The sequence below is a fragment of the Falco peregrinus genome, chromosome 5 (genome assembly GCF_023634155.1).
Source record: "Falco peregrinus isolate bFalPer1 chromosome 5, bFalPer1.pri, whole genome shotgun sequence".
Taxonomy (NCBI): Eukaryota; Metazoa; Chordata; class Aves; order Falconiformes; family Falconidae; genus Falco; species Falco peregrinus.
Genome location: NC_073725.1, coordinates 88991188 through 88997708, shown reverse-complemented (window position 1 = coordinate 88997708; position 6521 = coordinate 88991188).

Here is a 6521-nt window from a genome sequence, read left to right as displayed (position 1 = left end):
TCTGTAGGGTTTTAATTAGTCCCCATGTAGTGACAAAGCAGCACTGGAGCTTTTCCCCAGTGCTACCTGCCCGGAGGAAGGGGCACGCACCCCCGGCACCCCACACCTTCGGGGCAGCCTCCCCCCCAGGCTGTGACCACTGACACATGGGGACTTTTCCCCTCTCTCAGCCATGGTGGAAGATGATGGAAATCTCCATCAACAGCCTGGTGTTCAGGAGCAAACAGAGCCAGCTGCTTATCACCACCGCATCAGGGCAACGCCAGAGGAGGATGGCCCCTTATCGGGCAGCAGCAGGGAAGCGTGCCTCGTTAATCCTGCCTTTATCAAAGGTCATGTGCTCCAGCACCTGCAGCGGTGCTGATCCCTGCTGCCCCTGGCCCCCTGAAACCAAGCTCAGAGCATCACGTCCAGAAGCGCCGCAGGGAGAAGCATTTTCAGCAAGTTTCCTTCTTTTAGAAAACCTGTGTGCAGAGACACAGTCTGCTCAGAAATCGCAGTCACGCCTGGAGATGTTGCTCCTTATATAGTTACAGGAACTAATCAGATAACTGCAGCTGAACTAAGGGGGATATATTTACTAAAAATAGATTCAGGGAACAACAGGCGCCTGAAGATACGGCGTGCCTTGGGGAAACAGGACTGCGGTATCTGGCAGGGCTCCGAGCGGGGCCGGCTGTGACAATGGCTATCTGTTATTCTGATACATCTACGTATCAGTCGTTTTGTTTTTAAAGGCAGAAAATCAGCTCGTCCCCATAAGGGCTGTCAACCCAAGAGGTCTGTCATCTTGCAGTGTGCGGGGGGCTGTAAATGCAAGCAGCGAGAGGTGGCCAGTGCCAGCCACTTGTGCCTGTGCCAGCAGCCGAGCAGCAGCCCAGGGCCGGCGGGGGACAGCACCTGCCCTTGGCTCGGCCACCCTTGCCTGGGGACAGAGCTGCACACAGGGCTGGAGACACAAAGAGCCTGCCTGGGGCTGCGCACCGGGCTCTGGCCAGCCGTTCTGCACAAACACTGTGCTTCGGGATTTAAAATGTAGCTGTTTTCTTTGGCATGGAAATTTGCAGGGCTCTCTGTGTGCCAGAAGTTGCGTGCCGTGCTCGGAGCCGAGCAAGATATTTCGGTGCGAGGCCATCCTTCCCTCCTCCTCCCGCTAGTCCAGGTTGCTCCTTCGCTGGCTCACGCTGCAGCTGCCCCTGTGCTCCCGCGGCCACCGCTGCTCCATCCCCCAGGCAGGGACACCTGCCTTGTCCTGGCCAGGCTCTAGCGATGCCTCTCCCAGCAGCCTGGGAGCGTGCGGACCCTGCTGCCCTACTGGTCCCAGCTCTTGTCGTTGGCTCAGATGGAGCAGAGGTGTCTCTTCAGCAGGCAGGCTGCAAGGATGAGCTATTCCCACCAGACACAGTGTCAGCTGAGCCATCTCAGAAGATATTCATCTTCTTTGCCTGGTGGTTGCAGGAAAAGCAGTGCAGACTCCTTCCGTGTGCTGCTGGTAAGGCGGTTTGGCTTGCCTCTGCTGTCACCTTTTGCAGTGCCACCAGCCAAGGTTCAGGGGACTTTCCTTGGAATCACATGTCAACCTGCCAGCTATTCCCACTCTCTGCTCTGCTACAGGTCCTTTGCCAAGGGTACACACAGCTCCGACTCCAAAGTGGCTGCAGAGACTGGGCCTGAAGGCATCACCTGGATGGGAGGGAGGGCAGCTGGGGACAAAGGTGACGCCATGCTCACGGGGCTGACTTGAAAACGAAAAGCACTTGGTTTCACGTTGTGTACGAGCAGACATACCCCAGCGATGCCAGGCAGAGGGGACAGCCTGCCTCAGCAAGCATCTCCCCGCAGAGCAGAGTCTATGCAGGAGCATGGGGTGTGCGGGGGCACGGGGAGGCAGAGGGAGCGTTTCCAGGACATGGGACACGTGCTGGGGGTGGCTTCCAGCACCCTGCCACGCTCGGCGGGCGAGGGCTTTCTCTGCTGCCTCGGGAAGGGCCCAGCCCACGCAGTGCTGAGCAGGCACTGTTCCCTCCCTCGCCATTCATTGTTCTTCTCTCCCCACTGCTCACTTACCTTTGAACACTTCAATCTCGTTGCCTTTGTCAGTGTCACTGGCTTTTAATTGAAATTCCTTAGACATCTTCTCATCAAGAAGGCCCATCAGTTATTTTTGTGTGGGAAGGAATTGTTTTCCTTTTGCAGCTGTGAAAGTTAAATTCCAGCGTTTTGCTGGGAGACTGCTTCAGTCTCTTCCCTTTCTTATATTGCCAAGCCCATTCTTATATTGCAATCCTCCTTCCTTTGTCTGGGTATTTAATTTTCTGTCTCTCCTGTGCACGGTCCCTGTTTCCATCTCGGGCTCCTCCACTTCTCTGATCTGTCCTGGAGGGCAGCTTCCACCTGTGGCTGCCTCCAGCCTTTCATTTTCATCATTTTCCCTGAAAAGCACCCAGGAGGTTTGGAGAGCCCAGCCTGTTACTAAGTCTTTGCTCCTTGGCATTCAAATCTGTAATTTATTTTCAAGGCGAGCCTTGCTGAATGCACCATGGGGCTCTCACCTGCAGGCTCACCCAGAGAGCTCTGCACTTCCTTCGACGCTGGTGGGACCCCAGGAGGTTTGGGGGTCGGGCAGATGCAGCCCACCAGCGTGCAGGGCAGCTCTGGCATGCTACAAACCAGCCCTGCAACCAGGCTGGCACATTTTTGTGTTGCAGAACTTGCTGCTTTTAGAGCAACTGATGGTAATAGCAGCAACGGGCTCCCCAAGGGGGTTTGTAAAGCACTGAGCTGGTTTGGTGCTGTTATTTCAGCACAGGCCCTGTCTCGGCACATGAGCCATGAGCCTGAGTGCTGCTTTGCCCACCCAACTGCCCCTGTTGGTCCCCTTTCCCTCTCCAAAAGGCAAAGTCAAGTGAAGAAAACACCTTTCCCAGCATCCTGCAACCCCTGGCAGTGTTCAAGAGGAGGACCCACACCAGCAACAAAAGCACCCCCCAGACCACTGCCAAGGCATCATTCCCACAGGCAACAGGAGGACGGGACGGGGTCTCTGCCCCAAGCGCAGCCTTGCAGGTCGAGTCCTTCCCCTGCTCCAGAGCCCGGCAGAGCTGCCAAGCCAAGGTGGCTCGGTCCCCTCCTCTGGAGCAGAGCAAGAGCCCTTTGGTGTAGCTGGCTGTCCTGGGCTCAAGCTGGCAAAGGAGACATGGGGCACAGCTTCCCCCTCTGCCCCACTATGGGGCTGGCACCCTGAGGTTGCCCACAGCATGGCACTGGGAGTCGGCAGCAGTGGCCGGGGCTGAGCAGGACATGGTGCAACTGCTTATCTGGTCAAATACAACAAACCGCAGCAAATCCAGGGACCACCTGGCACCTGGAGGGCTTTGCTCCCTGCGGGTCAGCAGCCTGCATCTCTGCCAGCAGCGTACTAGGACACAAGTCCTGCCTGGCATGTCCTCCAGCCCTGGCATGTCCCCACAGGCATTCCCAGGGAACCACGGTGCTGCCCTGGGCCCCCACTGTCCCCTCCAGCACACAAAAAGGTGACCGTGCCAGATCCTAATGAGCCTGCACTGGGCTGAGGCCAGGAAATTAATTTTCCTTGTGCCAAGATTGGAACGAGCCAAAGTTTCAGCCAGCACAGGATCGAGCACAGGCACGTCCCCCGCTCCAGTGGTCACCCACGAGAGCTTTCAAACGTGATGCAGAGTTGGATGTTCAAAGCACTTTTGAAATGTGTCCTACTGAGACAGAGGGAGAGCTGAGCAACAACTGCTCAGCCTCCCAAATATGAGATATTTTCAGGCTATTTGGTATATTTTAAATGCTTTTCAGACACGCCTCAGTGGCATCAAATATTTCAGAAATATAACATCTCAGCTTAAAACTATCCAAGATTATTTTGTAGCCATATACAGACGCATCCTGAAATGGGGAAGAGTTAGTGCGTGGTTGTGGTTTCAAAAGCAAGCGTATAAACCTCGCAGGGCGCCTCTGTTATTTGTGCACACTCAGCCATTTCCATCCCAGATAGGTTCACACACGTCTGGGAGCACGAGCCCAGCTGCTGCCTGCAGCACTGCCTGCAGAGTCACTGCTGCAGAGCCCGAGGAGCTTGAGCAGATAAAACCCTAAAACCCCTCATCTTTGGGAGGGGCGAGTTAGGCACCGCAGGGCTGGGAGCTATCCGGGGCCAGCCCCAGCTCTGGGATGCGCGCGGTGCTCTGAGGCCCTGTAAAATAAGAAGCAGCGGCAATAAGCAAGCATGGGAACGCGCAGAGGCTCATAAAGCTGCTGCTCCAGAGAATAAGCAGCTGCTAAGGGCTGGGAAGAAGCTCCCACTAGAGCCACTTGTTGCATCACTGCCCGTGCTGGCCTTGCCTGCACCTCCCCTGTAGCAGCATGTGCCAGCCCCTCGCTGGACAGGGGTCCCGCTCCACCGGCACGTTCCTTGGGAAGAAAAGCAAATCCACCTCCTGGGAAAGCCGCGGGTGCCAGGGAGCAGCAGCAGAGCCCCGTTTGTGGCTGTTGCAGAGGCTCCTGTGCCCTGGGAGAGATGCAGACGGGTGCCTGCAGCTTGTTCAGCCATTCATCAGAGCAAATTGGTGGCAGATTGCTGATTAGACACGGGCAGCACCAGGTGGTGTTTATCAGCCTAAATCAGCCTAAGGATCGATAGCTTCTGTCTTCCTGCTTGTCCTCTTGACATACCTGCAACGACATTCCCTGGTCTGTGCTGTTAGCACGTGGCAGTGCTCCAGGTAATTAATAATCTGGATGATCAAGATGCAGCTTAGAGTTTTAATGGTGCTTGTTAATGTTTTCCAAGGAAGGCTGAAAATCTCTTCTTAGAAAAACTCTTGGAAGTTTGGGCAGTTACTTTTTTCTTTAAGATGATCATGCACGAGCAGCATGGCCAGCACAGAGCCAGTGTTTCCAGGCACTCTGAGCTCTCAGAGATCTTCAACAGATCTGCTCAGGCAGCCTCCTCTTGCCTTCCCTTTTCTGCGATTTCAGTTTCCTGGTCTGTTTAAAAGTGTTTCTTCTTTATTGCTGGAAACATATTCTTCCCCAGTGAAGTGAAGGGTCGTCTCAGCTCAGCAAACATTTTGTCTGCAAGTGATTTGCTTTGCGTTAGTTGTCCTGCAATCAGAGGGACAAATCACATCTGAGCACACATGTGAGTGATCCACTCTGTCTGGGGAAGGCAGGGAGTGAGGCACAGCCCCATGCAAGCAGCTACAGCCAATTCAAAGCCAAAACCTGCTGGCAGGCAACTTTCCTGGGCTGGCTTCTCAAAAACAGATACGTTGTGGTGTGACGGGCCATGCCACGCCAGCATTTCTGCGAACACCTTCTGGCCCCACTGGGGTGCTGGTAGCCCTGGCTTTACCAGGCTGGAGGTGAATGGAAGGAGCCTTAAACTCGGCCTGTCCTGAAGGTTTTGAACCCGTATTTCTGCCTGTGTGCCTCTCACCGGCTGCCCACTGGCTTCAGCTTCATCAGTGTGTTTACAGCACTCTGCTTTTCTGGGTGTGAATGGTCATTTGCAGAGGCTTCCCCTCGTCTCATTGATGACATCTGCAGTGCAAACAGGACTGTCCTGCCCCAAGCTTGGTACCAGGCAATGCTTGTCCTGGGCTTTTTGCAGCAGGCTGGGTGCCTTCCCCGTGTGCAGGGCAGGGTGATGCCACAACGGTGGGTGCAAAAGATGAAGGAGAGGGGACATGGCTTCCTGAAATCCCTGCGGTGGGGACATGAGCCACCCTGGCTGCTCCCTGACTTTTTACCCAGCTAAAACCCAGGATGGCATCAACTCATCTCAATGAAAGATGCCAACTCCAGCACTGCAATGCCTCCTGACAGCGCTGCGACATCAGCATTGCTATAGCAACGGGCCCAGAGCAGCAGTGATTCAGGGGGACCACGCTGCGGCAGGATGGGTGCCATTGCCCCCTCGCTGCCCACTGCCCCAGCTGTGCATCCCACCGTCAGCCTTGGTGCAGTGGAGCCAGACCCTCATGGGGCACCCACAGCGCAGAGCAGCCTTCCTCCCAGCTCCTGCAGCCAGCGCTCACCAGCACCTTCCTGGCTGAATTCATTATCATCTCCCTGCGCTTTGGACTTTTCCAGGAACGAAAGAAATAAGAAACGGAGGATGTTTTGTCCCTGCTGCCAGCACTGACACACCTGCAGCTGGCAGGGGGGATTTCAGCAGCAGCAGTTCTCAGGGGGAGGTAGGGTACGTGGTGGCCAAAGGAGACGTAAGGCCAGCCCGTGGCTGAGAGGCGCCCTGCCGTGCTGGCCCAGCCGCCTGGCCCCTGCCCCAAAGCTCACGTCCTCCCTGAGCAGCGACGTGTGCTGCAGCCTGCGCATGCAGAGCACGCAGCATCCTCCGCGCTGCCAGCACGTGGCCGGCTCTTGGCCGGGCCTCACAGTGCCAAGCACGCTCCCGGGAAGTTTCTGATTAACAAGTGTCCGAGGACAAACCCCTTCTCCATCCATCCTGTCTCCAGCCAAAGCAACCCCTC